The sequence below is a fragment of the Oncorhynchus mykiss genome, chromosome 6 (assembly GCF_013265735.2).
Source record: "Oncorhynchus mykiss isolate Arlee chromosome 6, USDA_OmykA_1.1, whole genome shotgun sequence".
Taxonomy (NCBI): Eukaryota; Metazoa; Chordata; class Actinopteri; order Salmoniformes; family Salmonidae; genus Oncorhynchus; species Oncorhynchus mykiss.
In genome coordinates this window covers 97,421,435-97,443,163 of record NC_048570.1, presented here as the reverse complement: position 1 = coordinate 97,443,163, position 21,729 = coordinate 97,421,435, and the positions used below count along the sequence as shown (strand labels likewise).

Here is a 21,729-nt window from a genome sequence, read left to right as displayed (position 1 = left end):
TCCCACACGACCGGGGAGACGACCCCACACGACCGGGGAGACGACCCCACACGACCGGGGAGACGACCCCACACGACCGGGGAGACGTCCCCACACGACCGGGGAGACGTCCCCACACGACCGGGGAGACGACCGGGGAGACGACCGGGGAGACGACCGGGGAGACGACCGGGGAGACGACCGGGGAGACGACCGGGGAGACGACCGGGGAGACGACCGGGGAGACGCCCCCACACGACCGGGGAGACGTCCCACATGACCGGGGAGACGCCCCCACACACGTCCCACACGACCGGGGAGACGTCCCCACACGACCGTGGAGACGACCGGGGAGACGTCCCCACACGGCCGGGGAGACGCCCCCACACGACCGGGGAGACGTCCCACACCACCTGTCCATGCAATCTGATTCATTTGGGACCTAAAAAGGCAGAACTGATCATAAATCAGTACTTCTACTCTGAAACCTTGAGACGTGGAGCCTCAAGACTGTAAAGCCCAGATTCAGACTCTGCAGTAGATCAAGTTCAGACCGACAGACAGACACAGAGAGACAGAGCATATCTCCTTTCAGAGAGAGAAACCAGCCATCTAAACAACTGTCAGAAGATTATGAGCCGTGGCTGTGGTTACACACCGCAGGGGATCCGTGTGTGTGTGTGTGTGTGTGTGTGTGTGTGTGTGTGTGTGTGTGTGTGTGTGTGTGTGTGTGTGTGTGTGTGTGTGTTTGTATTGCAAATATTGTGACACACACACACAAGTCAACGGTCAGATGTGGTCATAGCAGTAAACCATGCTTGGCATACTACCACCATTCACTGCTGTCCCCATGGATACCAACAACCCCTAAACAACAACACTGAACACCACAGATCAGGCAGTATCTAGTGGCCTATCAGTGTTCAGGAATGTGATTTACACAGATCAGACAGTTTCTAGTGGCCTATCTGTGTTCAGGAATGTGATTTACACAGATCAGGCAGTATCTAGTGGCCTATCAGTGTTCAGGAATGTGATTTACACAGATCAGGCAGTATCTAGTGGCCTATCAGTGTTCAGGAATGTGATTTACACAGATCAGACAGTATCTAGTGGCCTATCAGTGTTCAGGAATGTGATTTACACAGATCAGGCAGTATCTAGTGGCCTATCAGTGTTCAGGAATGTGATTTACACAGATCAGGCAGTATCTAGTGGCCGATCTGTGTTCAGGAATGTGATTTACACAGATCAGGCAGTATCTAGTGGCCTATCAGTGTTCAGGAATGTGATTTACACAGATCAGACAGTATCTAGTGGCCTAGCAGTGTTCAGGAATGTGATTTACACAGATCAGGCAGTATCTAGTGGCCGATCAGTGTTCAGGAATGTGATTTACACAGATCAGACAGTATCTAGTGGCCTATCAGTGTTCAGGAATGTGATTTACACAGATCAGGCAGTATCTAGTGGCCTATCAGTGATCAGGAATGTGATTTACACAGATCAGACAGTATCTAGTGGCCTATCAGTGTTCAGGAATGTGATTTACACAGATCAGACAGTATCTAGTGGCCTATCAGTGATCAGGAATGTGATTTACACAGATCAGACAGTATCTAGTGGCCTATCAGTGTTCAGGAATGTGATTTACACAGATCAGGCAGTATCTAGTGGCCTATCAGTGTTCAGGAATGTGATTTACACAGATCAGACAGTATCTAGTGGCCTATCAGTGTTCAGGAATGTGATTTACACAGATCAGGCAGTATCTAGTGGCCTATCAGTGATCAGGAATGTGATTTACACAGATCAGACAGTATCTAGTGGCCTATCAGTGTTCAGGAATGTGATTTACACAGATCAGACAGTATCTAGTGGCCTATCAGTGTTCAGGAATGTGATTTACACAGATCAGACAGTATCTAGTGGCCTATCAGTGTTCAGGAATGTGATTTACACAGATCAGACAGTATCTAGTGGCCTATCAGTGTTCAGGAATGTGATTTACACAGATCAGACAGTATCTAGTGGCCTATCAGTGTTCAGGAATGTGATTTACACAGATCAGACAGTATCTAGTGGCCTATCAGTGATCTGGAATGTGATTTACACAGATCAGGCAGTATCTAGTGGCCTATCAGTGTTCAGGAATGTGATTTACACAGATCAGGCAGTATCTAGTGGCCTATCAGTGTTCAGGAATGTGATTTACACAGATCAGACAGTATCTAGTGGCCTATCAGTGATCTGGAATGTGATTTACACAGATCAGACAGTATCTAGTGGCCTATCAGTGTTCAGGAATGTGATTTACACAGATCAGGCAGTATCTAGTGGCCTATCAGTGTTCAGGAATGTGATTTACACAGATCAGGCAGTATCTAGTGGCCTATCAGTGTTCAGGAATGTGATTTACACAGATCAGGCAGTATCTAGTGGCCTATCAGTGTTCAGGAATGTGATTTACACAGATCAGGCAGTATCTAGTGGCCTATCAGTGTTCAGGAATGTGATTTACACAGATCAGACAGTATCTAGTGGCCTATCAGTGATCTGGAATGTGATTTACACAGATCAGACAGTATCTAGTGGCCTATCAGTGTTCAGGAATGTGATTTACACAGATCAGGCAGTATCTAGTGGCCTATCAGTGTTCAGGAATGTGATTTACACAGATCAGGCAGTATCTAGTGGCCTATCAGTGTTCAGGAATGTGATTTACACAGATCAGGCAGTATCTAGTGGCCTATCAGTGTTCAGGAATGTGATTTACATCCTCCCTATGACCCGTATCAATACATTATGATAACATCCTCCCTACGACCCGTATCAATACTGTATGGTAACATCCTCCCTACGACCCGTATCAATACTTTATGATAACATCCCCCCTACGACCCGTATCAATAAATCATGGTAACATCCTCCCTACGACCCGTATCAATACTTTATAACATCCTACGACCCGTATCAATACTTTATAACATCCTCCCTACGACCCATATCAATACTATATGATAACATCCTCCATACGACCCATATCAATACTATATGATAACATCCTCCCTACAACCCATATCAATACTTTATGATAACATCCTCCCTACGACCCGTATCAATACTGTATGATAACATCCTCCCTACGACCCGTATCAATACCGTACGGTAACATCCTCCCTACGACCCGTATCAATACTGTATGATAACATCCTCCCTACGACCCGTATCAATACCGTACGGTAACATCCTCCCTACGACCCGTATCAATACCGTATGGTAACATCCTCCCTACGACCCATATCAATACCGTACGGTAACATCCTCTGATAATATCCTCCCTACGACCCGTATCAATACTATATGATAACATCCTCCCTACGACCCATATCAATACTATATGATAATATCCTCCCTACGACCCGTATCAATACTATATGATAACATCCTCCCTACGACCCGTATCTAAAACATGAGGATGCAGCCTCCATATCATCAGTAGATCCTTTAACAGCGACTCCTTGCTTGGCTTCTGAAAGAGAGTCACGTCCCCAGACACCAAACAACACAATCAGCATCCATTTAACTCAGGACGATGACCGGTGGGGTTTTCCAGAACGGAACATGGACATTTCCTGTTTCTTCCTCTAAGGTGGTCAGAGTTCTGTTGTCAGGCAGAGTAGAGGACTGACATGGGAAACAGAGTTCTGTTGTCCTGCTTCTCTCTGTTGTCAGGCAGAGGTAGACACCTCATTTGGCCTCCTTTCCTTCCAGTTCTCTGCTGCCAGTGACTGGAACGAATTGCAAAAATCGCTGAAGTTGGAGACTTATCTCCCTCACCAATTTTAAACATCAACTATCTGAGCAGCTAACCCGATCACTGCAGCTGTACATAGTCCATCTCTCATGTGAGTGCACACCATCTATTGGCACAATGGACAGTTAACATCTCGTCCCGTGTTTTATGATTCTGATAGTCCATCTGTAAATAGCCCACCCAATCTACCTACCTCATCCCCATACTGTTTTTATTTACTTTTCTGCTCTTTTGCACACCAGTATCACTACTTACACATCATAATCTGCTCATTTATCACTCCAGTGTTAATCTGTTAAATTGTAATTATTCGCTCCTATGGCCTATTTATTGCCCACCTCCTCATGCCTTTTGCACACACTGTATATAGACTGTCTTTTCTCTACTGTGTCATTGACTTGTTTGTGTTATTGCCTTGTTTGTTGTTTGCTCCATGCGTAACTCTGTGTTGTTGTTTGTGTCGAACTGCTTTGCTTCATCTTGGTCAGGGTCGCAGTTGTAAATGAGAACGTGTTCTCAACTAGCCTACCTGGTTAAATGAAGGTGTTCTCAACTAGCTTACCTGGTTAAATAAAGGTGTTCTCAACTAGCCTACCTGGTTAAATAAACGTGTTCTCAACTAGCTCACCTGGTTAAATAAAGGTGAAATCAAACATAAAACTGACATGGGAAATGAACAGAACAACGATGGTGTAACTATAAAAGATGTTTACCCGTACAGACGGGTAAATAACGACCAGTCTCATTTGTCAGCTGAACACCTGTAAAACACGTCTACATTACTGTTTATTCTTTACTACTAAGGAATGTTAGAAACATATTGGATTGTTCAGCAACTGTCTACCGTTGTCCTGCTTGAACTGACACTGCCAGCTAAGTCTTAGATACCTGGGTTCATGTTGTGCTACGGCGTCATGCAGAGTAACATATCGGCAGGTCAAACTGATCCTGATAACAGAACACTGAGCTAAGAGAGATCGCAGATGACAGCACAGTGCAGGAAGCAGAGTTCACACTATAAGAGGAGCTGAGGAAGGAAAAGGAAGGAAGGAAAGGAAGGAAGGAAGTGGGGGGTGGACGAGTACAGAGAACAGAGAGGCCAGTAGGGGCCAGAACAGCCCAAAGAGACCAGAGTACAGAGAGGCCAGTAGGGGCCAGAACAGCCAAAAGAGGCCAGAGTAGAGAGAACAGAGAGGCCAGTAGGGGCCAGAACAGCCCAAAGAGGCCAGAGTACAGAGAACAGAGAGGCCAGTAGGGGCCAGAACAGCCCAAAGAGGCCAGAGTACAGAGAATAGAGAGGCCAGTAGGGGCCAGAACAGCCCAAAGAGTCCAGAGTACAGAGAGGCCAGTAGGGGCCAGAACAGCCAAAAGAGGCCAGAGTAGAGAGAACAGAGAGGCCAGTAGGGGCCAGAACAGCCCAAAGAGGCCAGAGTAGAGAGAACAGAGAGGCCAGAGTAGAGAGAACAGAGAGGCCAGAGTAGAGAGAACAGAGAGGCCAGTAGAGGCCAGAACAGCCCAAAGAGGCCAGAACAGCCCAGAACAGCCCAAAGAGGCCAGAACAGCCCAAAGAGGCCAGAGTACAGAGAACAGAGAGGCAGGAGTACAGAAGCCAGTAGAGATCAGAGAAGCCAGTAGACAGTAGAAACTAGTAGAGGCCAGAGGGGCCAGTAGAGGCCAAGCTATTAGGCCATATGATTTGGGAAATGTAATTATATTTACTTCAGGGAAAGCTTAGAATACATAAGGCTAGGGGAAGCTAACCTTTCAAATTGCTCATCGGAATTCAGTAAGAATGATGCACGCTGTTGCATCAGAGATGCATGTTCTTAATTACCATAAACAAAATGTGATTTCTGGCATTCTGAACAGCATGGGTGGAAGCCCTGATCCGGTAACCTGGGTGGAAGCCCTGATCCGGTAACCTGGGTGGAAGCCCTGATCCGGTAACCTGGGTGGAAGCCCTGATCCTGTAACCTGGGTGGAAGCCCTGATCCGGTAACCTGGGTGGAAGCCCTGATCCGGTAACCTGGGTGGAAGCCCTGATCCGGTAACCTGGGTGGAAGCCCTGATCCGGTAACCTGGGTGGAAGCCCTGATCCGGTAACCTGGGTGGAAGCCCTGATCCGGTAACCTGGGTGGAAGCCCTGATTCGGTAACCTGGGTGGAAGCCCTGATCCGGTAACCTGGGTGGAAGCCCTGATCCCGCAACCTGGGTGGGATTTGGTCACCTACAAACAAGCAAGATTTCTGGCTCTCACAGACCTGTAACTTCTTCTTTAAGGAGGCTCCTCTGTCCTCCACTCATTACCTGTATTAATGGCACCTGTTTGAACTTGTTATCAGTATAAAAAGACCTGTCCACAACCTCAGTCACACTCCAAACTCCACTATGGCCAAGACAAAAGAGCTGTCAAAGGACACCAGAAACAAAATTGTAGACCTGCACCAGGCTGGGAAGACTGAATCTGCAATAGGTAAGAAAGAAATCAACTGTGGGAGCAATTATTAGGAAATGGAAGACATACAAGACCACTGATAATCTCCCTCGATCTGGGGCTCCACGCAAGATCTCACCCCGTGGGGTCAAAATGATCACAAGAACAGTGAGCAAAAATCCCAGAACCACACGGGGGGGCCTAGTGAATGACCTGCAGAGAGCTGGGACCAAAGTAACAAAGCCTACCATCAGTAACACACTACGCCGCCAGGGACTCAAATCCTGCAGTGCCAGACGTGTCCCCCTGCCAGTACATGTCCAGGCCCGTCTGAAGTTTACTAGAGAGCATTTGGATGATCCAGAAGAAGATTGGGAGAATGTCATATGGTCAGATGAAACCAAAATATAACTTTTTGGTAAAAACACAACTCGTCGTGTTTGGAGGACAAAGAATGCTGAGTTGCATCCAAAGAACACCATACCAACTGTGAAGCATGGGAGTGGAAACATCATGCTTTGGGGCTGTTTTTCTGCAAAGGGACCAGGACGACTGATCCGTGTAAGGAAAGAATGAATGGGGCCATGTATCGTGAGATTTTGAGTGAAAACCTCCTTCCATCAGCAAGGGCATTGAAGATGAAACGTGGCTGGGTCTTTCAGCATGACAATGATCCCAAACACACCACCCGGGCAACGAAGGAGTGGCTTCGTTAGAAGCATTTCAAGGTCCTGGAGTGGCCTAGCCAGTCTCCAGATCTCAACCCTATAGAAAATCTTTGGAGGGAGTTGAAAGTCCGTGTTGTCCAGCAACAGCCCCAAAACATCACTGCTCTAGAGGAGATCTGCATGGAGGAATGGGCCAAAATACAAGCAACAGTGTGTGAAAACCTTGTGAAGACTTACAGAAAACGTTTGACCCTTGTCATTGCCAACAAAGGGTAATAACAAAGTATTGAGATAAACTTTAGTTATTGACCAAATACTTATTTTCCACCATAATTTGCAAATAAATTCATTAAAAATCATACAATGTGATTTTCTGGATTTTTTTTCCTCATTTTGTCTGTCATAGTTGAATTGTACCTATGATGAAAATTACAGGCCTCTCTCATATTTTTAAGTGGGAGAACATGCACAAATGGTGGCTGACTAAATACTTTTTTGCCCCACTGTATATCTGACAGACACTATATCACAGAGAGCTGCTATACTATATATCTGACAGACACTATATCACAGAGAGCTGCTGTACTATATATCTGACAGACACTATATCACACAGAGCTGCTATATCTGACATACACTATATCACAGAGAGCTGCTATATCTGACAGACATTATATCACAGAGAGCTGCTATACTATATATCTGACAGACACTATATCGCAGAGAGCTGCTATATATATCAGACACTATATCGCAGAGAGCTGCTATATCTGACAGACACTATATCGCAGAGAGCTGCTATATCTGACAGACACTATATCGCAGAGAGCTGCTATATCTGACAGACACTATATCGCAGAGAGCTGCTATATCTGACAGACACTATATCGCAGAGAGCTGCTATATCTGACAGACACTATATCACAGAGAGCTGCTATACTATATATCTGACAGACACTATACTATATATCTGACAGACACTATATCACAGAGAGCTGCTATACTATATAACTTAGACACTATATCACAGAGAGCTGCTATACTATATAACTTAGACACTATATCACAGAGAGCTGCTATACTATATAACTTAGACACTATATCACAGAGAGCTGCTATACTATATAACTTAGACACTATATCACAGAGAGCTGCTATACTATATTTCTGACAGACACTATATCACAGAGAGCTGCTATATCTGACAGACACTATATCACAGAGAGCTGCTATACTATATATCTGTCAGACACTATATCACAGAGAGCTGCTATATCTGACAGACACTATATCACAGAGAGCTGCTATACTATATGTCTGACAGACACTATATCACAGAGAGCTGCTATACAGCATGTCTGTCAGATATAGCAGCTCTCTGTGATATAGTGTCTGTCAGATATAGCAGCTCTCTGTGATATAGTGTCTATCAGATATAGCAGCTCTCTGTGATAGTGTCTGTCAGATATAGCAGCTCTCTGTGATATAGTGTGTCAGATATATAGTATAGCAGCTCTCTGTGATATAGTGTCTAAGTTATATAGTATAGCAGCTCTCTGTGATATAGCATATCTAACAGACATGCTATATCACAGAGAGCTGCTATATCTGACAGACATGCTGTATCACAGGAAGCTGCTCTGTATAGAAGACAACACTAGAATCTCTTAGGAGATGCTGAGAAGGAGACTAATCAACCACACACAAGCACAAAACTAAAAGATACAAGCATGGGTGCACACACACACACACACACACAGTGTTATCAGTAGAGCAGCAGGCAGGATGCTCCCAACACAAATAGACACCATTTAGAAAATAGGAAGAAAGGCCTAGAATGTAGATTAATAAACAGACCAGCTGGATATGTACTCAACAACACTCTGACAGACTAGTGTCCTGTCCAGGGGGTGTCCTGCTACATCAGTGTCCTGTCCAGGGGGTGTCCTGCTACATCAGTGTCCTGTCCAGGGGGTGTCCTGCTACATCAGTGTCCTGCTACATCAGTGTCCTGTCCAGGGGGTGTCCTGCTACATCAGTGTCCTGTCCAGGGGGTGTCCTGCTACATCAGTGTCCTGTCCAGGGGGTGTCCTGCTACATCAAGCTGTCTCACTACAGAAACAGGGAGGAGATTGGCCCATAGCACAGGAGTCATTCTGCCTCGGACAATGACTACTTAGTCATACAGAATGGTGGGAACTTCTCTGACTTGTCTAATACATTACTTATTATTACGGGATTATATAAAACGAAGTGGACCGCTCTCTACTGGCCTCGTCATGTGACAGTGGACCGCTCTCTCTACTGGCCTCGTCATGTGACAGCGGACCGCTCTCTCTACTGGCCTCGTCATGTGACAGCGGACCGCTCTCTACTGGCCTCGTCATGTGACAGCGGACCGCTCTCTCTACTGGCCTCGTCATGTGACAGCGGACCGCTCTCTACTGGCCTCGTCATGCGACAGCGGACCGCTCTCTCTACTGGCCTCGTCATGTGACAGTGGACCGCTCTCTACTGGCCTCGTCATGTGACAGTGGACCGCTCTCTACTGGCCTCGTCATGTGACAGTGGACCGCTCTCTACTGGCCTCGTCATGTGACAGTGGACCGCTCTCTACTGGCCTCGTCATGTGACAGTGGACCGCTCTCTACTGGCCTCGTCATGTGACAGCGGACCGCTCTCTACTGGCCTCGTCATGTGACAGTGGACCGCTCTCTACTGGCCTCGTCATGTGACAGTGGCTGACCCAGCAGTAGGCTACAGTACTCAATACAATAACAGAGAGACTGGTGGGAAATGGTTCTACATCTGCATTGCTGTTTGAGGTTTTAGACTGGGTTTCTGTACAGCACTTTGTGACATCTCCTTTATAAATACACATTGATTGATTGATTACATCAGTCTAATATTATATATATATGATAACAGCCAAGTCCTCTTCACAGGCCCTGTCATGTGGTTACATCAGTCTAATATTATATAATATGATAACAGCCAAGTCCTCATCACAGGCCCTGTCATGTGATACTGAATGTGTCCTATGGAACCCTATTCCCTATTTAGTGCACTACTATTGATCAGAGCCCTATGGAACCCTATTCCCTATATAGTGCACTACTTTAGACCAGAGCCCTATGGAACCCTATTCCCTATATAGTGCACTACTATTGATCAGAGCCCTATGGAACCCTATTCCCTATATAGTGCACTACTTTAGACCAGAGCCCTATGGAACCCTATTCCCTATATAGTGCACTACTTTAGACCAGAGCCCTATGGGCCATTATGCACTATATAGGCAATAGGGTCCCAACTTTGGACTGGCGATCAGCAGTAGAAATCTTTTCCCAAGTCAGAGTTTATAAATAAAGAGTCTGACACACGGATGAGGACCAACTATTTTCAGCTCGGCCTTTTCTCATTTCTGTGCCCTGGGCTTTTTCCCTTTACGCATGTGGGCATCAGATCCATGTCTCAGGAGTCCAATATACTGAATTAACCACAGACATTACAACTGGGACACTACCAGCCACAGACAGGACATCTATAATCTACTACATTATCCATATCCTGCTACCTTCTCATTCCCCTGACAGAACCACCCTGCTACCTTCTCATTCCCCTGACGGAACCACCATCCTGCTACCTTCTCATTCCCCTGACGGAACCACCATCCTGCTACCTTCTCATTCCCCTGGGGGAATCATCATCCTGCTACCTTCTCATTCCCCTGGCGGAACCAACATCCTGCTACCTTCTCATTCCCCTGACGGAATCATCATCCTGCTACCTTCTCATTCCCCTGGCGGAACCAACATCCTGCTACCTTCTCATTCCCCTGACGGAATCATCATCCTGCTACCTTCTCATTCCCCTGACGGAATCATCATCCTGCTACCTTCTCATTCCCCTGACGGAACCAACATCCTGCTACCTTCTCATTCCCCTGACGGAACCAACATCCTGCTACCTTCTCATTCCCCTGACGGAACCAACATCCTGCTACCTTCTCATTCCCCTGACGGAATCATCATCCTGCTACCTTCTCATTCCCCTGGCGGAACCAACATCCTGCTACCTTCTCATTCCCCTGACGGAATCATCATCCTGCTACCTTCTCATTCCCCTGGCGGAACCAACATCCTGCTACCTTCTCATTCCCCTGACAGAACCATCCTGCTACCTTCTCATTCCCCTGACAGAACCATCCTGCTACCGTCTCATTCCCCTGACAGAACCATCCTGCTACCTTCTCATTCCCCTGGCGGAACCAACATCCTGCTACCTTCTCATTCCCCTGACGGAATCATCCTGCTACCTTCTCATTCCCCTGACGGAACCATCCTGATACCGTCTCATTCCCCTGACGGAACCAACATCCTGCTACCTTCTCATTCCCCTGACGGAATCATCCTGCTACCTTCTCATTCCCCTGACGGAACCAACATCCTGCTACCTTCTCATTCCCCTGACGGAATCATCCTGCTACCTTCTCATTCCCCTGACGGAACCAACATCCTGCTACCTTCTCATTCCCCTGACGGAACCAACATCCTGCTACCTTCTCATTCCCCTGACGGAACCAACATCCTGCTACCTTCTCATTCCCCTGACAGAACCAACATCCTGCTACCTTCTCATTCCCCTGACGGAACCAACATCCTGCTACCTTCTCATTCCCCTGACGGAATCATCATCCTGCTACCTTCTCATTCCCCTGACGGAATCATCATCCTGCTACCTTCTCATTCCCCTGACGGAACCAACATCCTGCTACCTTCTCATTCCCCTGACGGAATCATCATCCTGCTACCTTCTCATTCCCCTGACGGAACCATCATCCTGCTACCTTCTCATTCCCCTGACGGAACCATCATCCTGCTACCTTCTCATTCCCCTGACGGAATCATCATCCTGCTACCTTCTCATTCCCCTGACGGAATCATCATCCTGCTACCTTCTCATTCCCCTGACGGAATCATCATCCTGCTACCTTCTCATTCCCCTGACGGAATCATCATCCTGCTACCTTCTCATTCCCCTGACGGAATCATCATCCTGCTACCTTCTCATTCCCCTGACGGAATCATCATCCTGCTACCTTCTCATTCCCCTGACGGAATCATCATCCTGCTACCTTCTCATTCCCCTGACGGAATCATCATCCTGCTACCTTCTCATTCCCCTGACGGAATCATCATCCTGCTACCTTCTCATTCCCCTGACGGAATCATCATCCTGCTACCTTCTCATTCCCCTGACGGAATCATCATCCTGCTACCTTCTCATTCCCCTGACGGAATCATCATCCTGCTACCTTCTCATTCCCCTGACGGAATCATCATCCTGCTACCTTCTCATTCCCCTGACGGAATCATCATCCTGCTACCTTCTCATTCCCCTGACGGAATCATCATCCTGCTACCTTCTCATTCCCCTGACGGAATCATCATCCTGCTACCTTCTCATTCCCCTGACGGAATCATCATCCTGCTACCTTCTCATTCCCCTGACGGAACCATCCTGCTACCTTCTCATTCCCCTGACGGAACCATCCTGCTACCTTCTCATTCCCCTGATGGAACCATCCTGCTACCTTCTCATTCCCCTGATGGAACCATCCTGCTACCTTCTCATTCCCCTGACGGAACCATCCTGCTACCTTCTCATTCCCCTGATGGAACCATCCTGCTACCTTCTCATTCCCCTGACGGAACCATCCTGCTACCTTCTCATTCCCCTGATGGAACCATCCTGCTACCTTCTCATTCCCCTGATGGAACCATCCTGCTACCTTCTCATTCCCCTGATGGAACCATCCTGCTACCTTCTCATTCCCCTGACGGAACCATCCTGCTACCTTCTCATTCCCCTGATGGAACCATCCTGCTACCTTCTCATTCCCCTGACGGAACCATCCTGCTACCTTCTCATTCCCCTGATGGAACCATCCTGCTACCTTCTCATTCCCCTGACGGAACCATCCTGCTACCTTCTCATTCCCCTGATGGAACCATCCTGCTACCTTCTCATTCCCCTGACGGAACCATCCTGCTACCTTCTCATTCCCCTGATGGAACCATCCTGCTACCTTCTCATTCCCCTGATGGAACCATCCTGCTACCTTCTCATTCCCCTGACGGAACCATCCTGCTACCTTCTCATTCCCCTGATGGAACCATCCTGCTACCTTCTCATTCCCCTGACGGAACCATCCTGCTACCTTCTCATTCCCCTGACGGAACCATGATCAGAAAAGAGTGAGGTCAGATCAGAGCAAGATAGAGAGAGAGAAAGATAACACTTGTGAGCAGAGCAGAGAGTCTAGAGGATCAGCACATTCCTAGAGTCAGACACAATGAGTTTAGTCAGGGTGAGATGAGCGGTTCCCTCTGGAGCCCAGAGGGGCCCGGGAGGAGGAGAGGGTGAAGGCAGGTACTAATAGCCAAGAGAGAGACATTCATTCTGGTGTCAGGGAGAGTTGTCTGTGGCTAATATATTTGGTCGATCTAAGACCAGTCAGTCTCTTCAGAGTGGTGGATCTAACCCCCAGTCAGTCTCTTCAGAGTGGTGGATCTAACCCCCAGTCAGTCTCTTCAGAGTGGTGGATCTAACCCCCAGTCAGTCTCTTCAGAGTGGTGGATCTAACCCCAGGGCTTCAAACAAGACAGGAGGAAGAAGGGAGGGGGGAGGAGGAGGAGGAGGAGGAGATGGTCTCTAACAGGACAGGAGGGAGAAGGGAGGTGGGAGGAGGAGGAGAGGGCTTTTGACAGGACAGGAGGGAGAAAGGAGGTGGGAGGAGGAGGAGAGGGCTTCTAACAGGACAGGAGGGAGAAGGGAGGTGGGAGGAGGAGGAGAGGGCTTCTGACAGGACAGGAGGGTGAAGGGAGGTGGGAGGAGGAGGACGAGGAGGAGGAGGAGGAGAGAGCTTCTGACAGGACAGGAGGGAGAAGGGAGGTGGGAGGAGGAGGAGGAGATGGTCTCTAACAGGACAGGAGGGAGAAGGGAGGTGGGAGGAGGAGGAGAGGGCTTCTAACAGGACAGGAGGGAGAAGGGAGGGGGGAGGAGGAGGAGAGGGCTTCTAACAGGACAGGAGGGAGAAGGGAGGTGGGAGGAGGAGGACGAGGAGGAGGAGGAGGAGAGAGCTTCTGACAGGACAGGAGGGAGAAGGGAGGTGGAGGAGAGGGCTTCTGACAGGACAGGAGGGAGAAGGGAGGTGGGAGGAGGAGGAGAGGGCTTCTAACAGGACAGGAGGGAGAAGGGAGGTGGGAGGAGGAGGAGAGGGCTTCTGACAGGACAGGAGGGAGAAGGGAGGTGGGAGGAGGAGGAGAGGGCTTCTAACAGGACAGGAGGGAGAAGGGAGGTGGGAGGAGGAGGAGAGGGTTTCTAACAGGACAGGAGGGAGAAGGGAGGTGGGAGGAGGAGGAGAGGGCTTCTAACAGGACAGGAGGGAGAAGGAGAGGGCTTTTGACAGGACAGGAGGGAGAAGGGAGGTGGGAGGAGGAGGAGAGGGCTTCTGACAGGACAGGAGGGAGAAGGAGAGGGCTTTTGACAGGACAGGAGGGAGAAGGGAGGGGGGAGGAGGAGAGGGCTTTTGACAGGACAGGAGGGAGAAGGGAGGGGGGAGGAGGAGAGGGCTTTTGACAGGACAGGAGGGAGAAGGGAGGTGGGAGGAGGAGGAGATGGCTTCTAACAGGACAGGAGGGAGAAGGGAGGGGGGAGGAAGAGGAGGAGGAGAGAGCTTCTAACAGGACAGGAGGGAGAAGGGAGGTGGGAGGAGGAGGAGGAGGAGAGAGCTTCTAACAGGACAGGAGGGAGAAGGGAGGTGGGAGGAGGAGGAGGAGAGGGCTTCTAAAAGGACAGGAGGGAGAAGGGAGGTGGGAGGAGGAGGAGAGGGCTTCTGACAGGACAGGAGGGTGAAGGGAGGAGGAAGAGGAGGAGGAGGAGGAGAGGGCTTCTGACAGGACAGGAGGGTGAAGGGAGGAGGAAGAGGAGGACGAGGAGGAGGAGGAGGAGGAGAGGGCTTCTGACAGGACAGAAGGGTGAAGGGAGGAGGAGGAGGAGGACGAGGAGGAGGAGGAGGAGGAGGAGGAGAGGGCTTCTGACAGGACAGGAGGGTGAAGGGAGGTGGGAGGAGGAGGAGAGGGCTTCTGACAGGACAGGAGGGTGAAGGGAGGAGGAGGAGGAGGAGGAGGAGGAGGAGGAGGAGGAGGAGGAGGAGGAGAGGGCTTCTGACAGGACAGGAGGGTGAAGGGAGGAGGAGGAGAGGGCTTCTGACAGGACAGGAGTGTGAAGGGAGGAGGAGGAGAGGGCTTCTTACAGGGCAGGAGGGTGAAGGGAGGAGGAGGAGAGGGCTTCTGACAGGACAGGAGAGTGAAGGGAGGAGGAGGAGGAGGAGGAGGAGGAGAGGGCTTCTGACAGGACAGGAGGGTGAAGGGAGGAGGAGGAGAGGGCTTCTGACAGGACAGGAGGGAGAAGGGAGGTGGGAGGAGGAGGAGAGGGCTTCCAACAGGACAGGAGGGTGAAGGGAGGAGGAGGAGAGGGCTTCTGACAGGGCAGGAGGGAGGAGAGGTGGGGCGGTGATGGGCAGGATTTACAGTTCTGGGACTATTTTATTGGTCCATTAAGTCAGGCAAGCACATATACCGCATTTTAAATGATTTCAAAATCGTTTTTAAACCCGGGTCTGGACACTCCGCATGTTCCTACACAAAGAGAGAAGGACTGTTGGCGATCGTGTTGAGACTGAGTAGACTGAAGGCTGGTAGAAGACCCTCTGCTGAGGTTAAAGTCACTGAGACTGAAGGCTGGTAGAAGACCCTCTGCTGAGGTTAAAGTCACTGAGACTGAAGGCTGGTAGAAGACCCTCTGCTGAGGTTAAAGACACTGAGACTGAAGGCTGGTAGAAGACCCTCTGCTGAGGTTAAAGACACTGAGACTGAAGGCTGGTAGAAGACCCTCTGCTGAGGTTAAAGACACTGAGACTGAAGGCTGGTAGAAGACCCTCTGCTGAGGTTAAAGTCACTGAGACTGAAGGCTGGTAGAAGACCCTCTGCTGAGGTTAAAGACACTGAGACTGAAGGCTGGTAGAAGACCCTCTGCTGAGGTTAAAGTCACTGAGACTGAAGGCTGGTAGAAGACCCTCTGCTGAGGTTAAAGACACTGAGACTGAAGGCTGGTAGAAGACCCTCTGCTGAGGTTAAAGACACTGAGACTGAAGGCTGGTAGAAGACCCTCTGCTGAGGTTAAAGACACTGAGACTGAAGGCTGGTAGAAGACCCTCTGCTGAGGTTAAAGTCACTGAGACTGAAGGCTGGTAGAAGACCCTCTGCTGAGGTTAAAGACACTGAGACTGAAGGCTGGTAGAAGACCCTCTGCTGAGGTTAAAGACACTGAGACTGAAGGCTGGTAGAAGACCCTCTGCTGAGGTTAAAGACACTGAGACTGAAGGCTGGTAGAAGACCCTCTGCTGAGGTTAAAGACACTGAGACTGAAGGCTGGTAGAAGACCCTCTGCTGAGGTTAAAGACACTGAGACTGAAGGCTGGTAGAAGACCCTCTGCTGAGGTTAAAGTCACTGAGACTGAAGGCTGGTAGAAGACCCTCTGCTGAGGTTAAAGACACTGAGACTGAAGGCTGGTAGGAGACCCTCTGCTGAGGTTAAAGTCACTGAGACTGAAGGCTGGTAGAAGACCCTCTGCTGAGGTTAAAGACACTGAGACTGAAGGCTGGTAGAAGACCCTCTGCTGAGGTTAAAGTCACTGAGACTGAAGGCTGGTAGAAGACCCTCTGCTGAGGTTAAAGACACTGAGACTGAAGGCTGGTAGAAGACCCTCTGCTGAGGTTAAAGTCACTGAGACTGAAGGCTGGTAGAAGACCCTCTGCTGAGGTTAAAGACACTGAGACTGAAGGCTGGTAGAAGACCCTCTGCTGAGGTTAAAGACACTGAGACTGAAGGCTGGTAGAAGACCCTCTGCTGAGGTTAAAGTCACTGAGACGAAGGCTGGTAGAAGACCCTCTGCTGAGGTTAAAGACACTGAGACTGAAGGCTGGTAGAAGACCCTCTGCTGAGGTTAAAGTCACTGAGACTGAAGGCTGGTAGAAGACCCTCTGCTGAGGTTAAAGACACTGAGACTGAAGGCTGGTAGAAGACCCTCTGCTGAGGTTAAAGACACTGAGACTGAAGGCTGGTAGAAGACCCTCTGCTGAGGTTAAAGACACTGAGACTGAAGGCTGGTAGAAGACCCTCTGCTGAGGTTAAAGTCACTGAGACTGAAGGCTGGTAGAAGACCCTCTGCTGAGGTTAAAGACACTGAGACTGAAGGCTGGTAGAAGACCCTCTGCTGAGGTTAAAGACACTGAGACTGAAGGCTGGTAGAAGACCCTCTGCTGAGGTTAAAGTCACTGAGACTGAAGGCTGGTAGAAGACCCTCTGCTGAGGTTAAAGACACTGAGACTGAAGGCTGGTAGAAGACCCTCTGCTGAGGTTAAAGTCACTGAGACGGAGTAGACTTAAGGCTGCTAGAACAGCGGCAGACAGGACCTAAAAGGTCAAAGATCACAGATGTGAGACACGTCATCACTCTGGTGGTCCTGGCCGTCTCCCAAACTGCACTCTAATTCCCTTAATAGCGCACTAGGGACTCTGGTCAAAAGTACATACACTACATACAACCAGTGTCAAGGTGAGGCTCAATATATAAAAACTAAGCTCCGTATAAGGAAACAGCACAAAAACAACACAGAGTCCCGGGTCATTAAAAAGAACAGCATTCTTCTATGAGCTGCCAAACATGTTGCAGAGCAGAACAATCTGAGTTATTCCCACAATCTGGGAGGACCAATACCGAGGCCAAGGGATGAATCTCAAATGGAACCCTATTCCCTATTGGTCCTGGTCAACAGTAGTGCACCCTATTCCCTATTGGTCCCGGTCAAAAGTAGTGCACCCTATTCCCTATTGGTCCTGGTCAAAAGTAGTGCACCCTATTCCCTATTGGTCCTGGTCAACAGTAGTGCACCCTATTCCCTATTGGTCCTGGTCAACAGTAGTGCACCCTATTCCCTATTGGTCCTGGTCAACAGTAGTGCACCCTATTCCCTATTGGTCCTGGTCAACAGTAGTGCACCCTATTCCCTATTGGTCCTGGTCAACAGTAGTGCACCCTATTCCCTATTGGTCCTGGTCAAAAGTAGTGCACCACAAAGTGCACCACAAAAGCGGACTGTGGTGCCATTGGGGACGCAATAAATAGGTTGGGTTCAGCAGCTGTCGAAGGCCAGACTGATAATGAAATTTGATCGTTTGGCTAGTCAATCCTTCAAAGCTGCTGGAGCCTGTTACCACCTACCTGGTGATATACCGTAGCCCTACCCAGTCTACCCAGTCTACAGCTACAGGTCTGCTCTCCCAATGAAACCCTATTCCCATAGTGGACCACTAACCACTATTGACCAGGGCCCATAGGGTGCCGTTAGGGCTGTTCATCATAAGTAGCACACTATACACACACACACACACACACACACACACACACAAACACACAATACCAGGTCCATGAGTCAGGGAGAACAGGAACATAGTCCATCATCACCACCACCACCACCACCATCATAACAGTCAAAGGAGTACTTGCAAAACACACTTCCTGCCAAATCAGTAAGACTCACTGCAGACCCCGAGAGATAGTTCCCCCAGACAGTTCCCCCTAATCCAGACCCCGAGAGACAGTTCCCCCTAGTCCAGACCCCGAGAGACAGTTCCCCCTAGTCCAGACCCCGAGAGACAGTTCCCCCTAGTCCAGACCCCGAGAGACAGTTCCCCCTAGTCCAGACCCCGAGAGACAGTTCCCCCTAGTCCAGACCCCGAGAGACAGTTCCCCCTAGTCCAGACCCCGAGAGACAGTTCCCCCTAGTCCAGACCCCGAGAGACAGTTCCCCCTAGTCCAGACCCCGAGAGACACCCCGGTAGCACCGTGACACGCTATATGATGACGTACAGTGTGTTTTTTCAGCCCGGTAGCACCGTGACACGCTATATGATGACGTACAGTGTGTTCTTTCAGCCCGGTAGCACCGTGACACGCTATATGATGACATACAGTGTGTTCTTTCAGCCCGGTAGCACCGTGACACGCTATATGATGACGTACAGTGTGTTCTTTCAGCCCGGTAGCACCGTGACACGCTATATGATGACGTACAGTGTGTTCTTTCAGCCCGGTAGCACCGTGACACGCTATATGATGACGTACAGTGTGTTCTTTCAGCTCGTTAGCACCGTGACACGCTATATGATGACGTACAGTGTGTTCTTTCAGCCCGGTAGCACCGTGACACGCTATATGATGACGTACAGTGTGTTCTTTCAGCCCGGTAGCACCGTGACACGCTATATGATGACGTACAATGTGTTCTTTCAGTCCGTTAGCACCGTGACACGCTATATGATGACATACAGTGTGTTCTTTCAGCCCGGTAGCACCGTGACACGCTATATGATGACGTACAGTGTGTTCTTTCAGCCCGGTAGCACCGTGACACGCTATATGATGACGTACAGTGTGTTCTTTCAGCCCGGTAGCACCGTGACACGCTATATGATGACGTACAGTGTGTTCTTTCAGCCCGGTAGCACCGTGACACGCTATATGATGACGTACAATGTGTTCTTTCAGTCCGTTAGCACCGTGACACGCTATATGATGACGTACAGTGTGTTCTTTCAGCCCGGTAGCACCGTGACACGCTATATGATGACGTACAGTGTGTTCTTTCAGCCCGGTAGCACCGTGACACGCTATATGATGACGTACAATGTGTTTCCGCATCCATAGATAATGTGATAATGGCTGTGGCCACAGGGCTAGGATTCAGCTGCTACTGCTGTTGCTGCTAGGCATCTGGCACTACTTTACTCAGCTTAGCAGCACAATGCCATCTGATAGTGATCATCACTAACCCACTGAAGATAATAGACGTGTATACCCAGTCCACAGACCGAGCCAAGAGACCCGCCCACAGACCCCGCCCATAGAGCCAGCCCATAGAGCCAGCCCACAGACCCCGCCCATAGAGCCCGCCCACAGACCCCGCCCACAGACCCCGCCCACAGACCCCGCCCACAGCTACCTTTGACAACACAAACCCTCTGGAGCTACTAAGATTAGCTACAGTCCAGAGATACCAAGATGAACTTCAAGGCAACACAACCACTCCTTAAAGCATTGAATTCAACTACAGTACAACGTGTCAGTTGACTGGAACTGAGCGGGCGTCAAAGAGGAAACAAAGACAACCAACAACACAAACCCCCTGCTTGGTTTAAAGCAAACCAATTGGCCAATCAACGAAAAAGATCCAACAAAAACATCCCAATACCATCTTTCCCTCAGGAGGTGTGTGGTACTGGGCTAATTTGATTGGACAGCAGCCTGTTCTGTTGAGCCTCGCCAAGAGTAGCAACGTCAGGAAGAACTCTGTCAGTCCTGCCAGCTTTTTCATTTGCGATAAGCGCTTAAGTTAATGTTATTACATAGTGAACTGCTCTCTAGAAACACATGGTGGGGAAAGCATTGTAACAATACTGGGCCCTGTTATCTGGCAGGGTGAAACACATAAAACACCGACTCAGGTCAGACCTGGACCCTGTTATCTGGCAGGGTGAAACACATAAAACACTGACTCAGGTCAGACCTGGGCCAGGTCTGTTAAGTGAAAGTCGAGGTATACCTGCTCCACTCTCTCCTGATCTGACAGTCATGTTTAGGCTACAGGAGGATGAGGTATCTGGATACCTGCTCCACTCTCTCCTGATCTGACAGTCATGTTTAGGCTACAGGAGGACGAGGTATCTGGATACCTGCTCCACTCTCTCCTGATCTGACAGTTATGTTTAGGATACAGGAGGACAAGGTATCTGGATACCTGCTCCACTCTCTCCTGATCTGACAGTCGTGTTTAGGATACAGGAGGACGAGGTATCTGGATACCTGCTCCACTCTCCCCTGATCTGACTGTTGTTATGTTTAGGATACAGGAGGATGAGGTATCTGGATACCTGCTCCACTCTCCCCTGATCTGACTGTTATGTTTAGGCTACAGGAGGACGAAGTATCTGGATACCTGCTCCACTCTCCCCTGATCTGACTGTTGTTATGTTTAGGATACAGGACGACGAGGTATCAGGATACCTGCTCCACTCTCCCCTGATCTGACTGTTGTTATGTTTAGGCTACAGGAGGACGAGGTATCTGGATACCTGCTCCACTCTCTCCTGATCTGACAGTTGTTATGTTTAGGCTACAGGAGGACGAGGTATCTGGATTCCTGCTCTACTCTCTCCTGATCTGACTGTTGTTATGTTTAGGATACAGGAGGATGAGGTATCTGGATACCTGCTCCACTCTCTCCTGATCTGACAGTCGTGTTTAGGATACAGGAGGACGAGGTATCTGGATACCTGCTCCACTCTCCCCTGATCTGACTGTTGTTATGTTTAGGATACAGGAGGACGAGGTATCTGGATACCTGCTCCACTCTCCCCTGATCTGACTGTTGTTATGTTTAGGATACAGGAGGACGAGGTATCTGGATACCTGCTCCACTCTCTCCTGATCTGACAGTCGTGTTTAGGATACAGGAGGACGAGGTATCTGGATACCTGCTCCACTCTCTCCTGATCTGACAGTCGTGTTTAGGATACAGGAGGACGAGGTATCTGGATTCCTGCTCCACTCTCTCCTGATCTGATAGTTGTTATGTTTAGGATACAGGAGGACGAGGTATCTGGATACCTGCTCCACTCTCTCCTGATCTGACAGTCGTGTTTAG

The 21,729-nt window shown here is 49.2% G+C and overlaps 1 protein-coding gene across 1 annotated transcript in view; it reads right to left on the bottom strand.

Moving 5' to 3' along the window:
* Nucleotides 1-21,729, bottom strand: part of LOC110516620 (FH1/FH2 domain-containing protein 1) — a 160,194-nt gene that overhangs the window by 86,741 nt on the left and 51,724 nt on the right.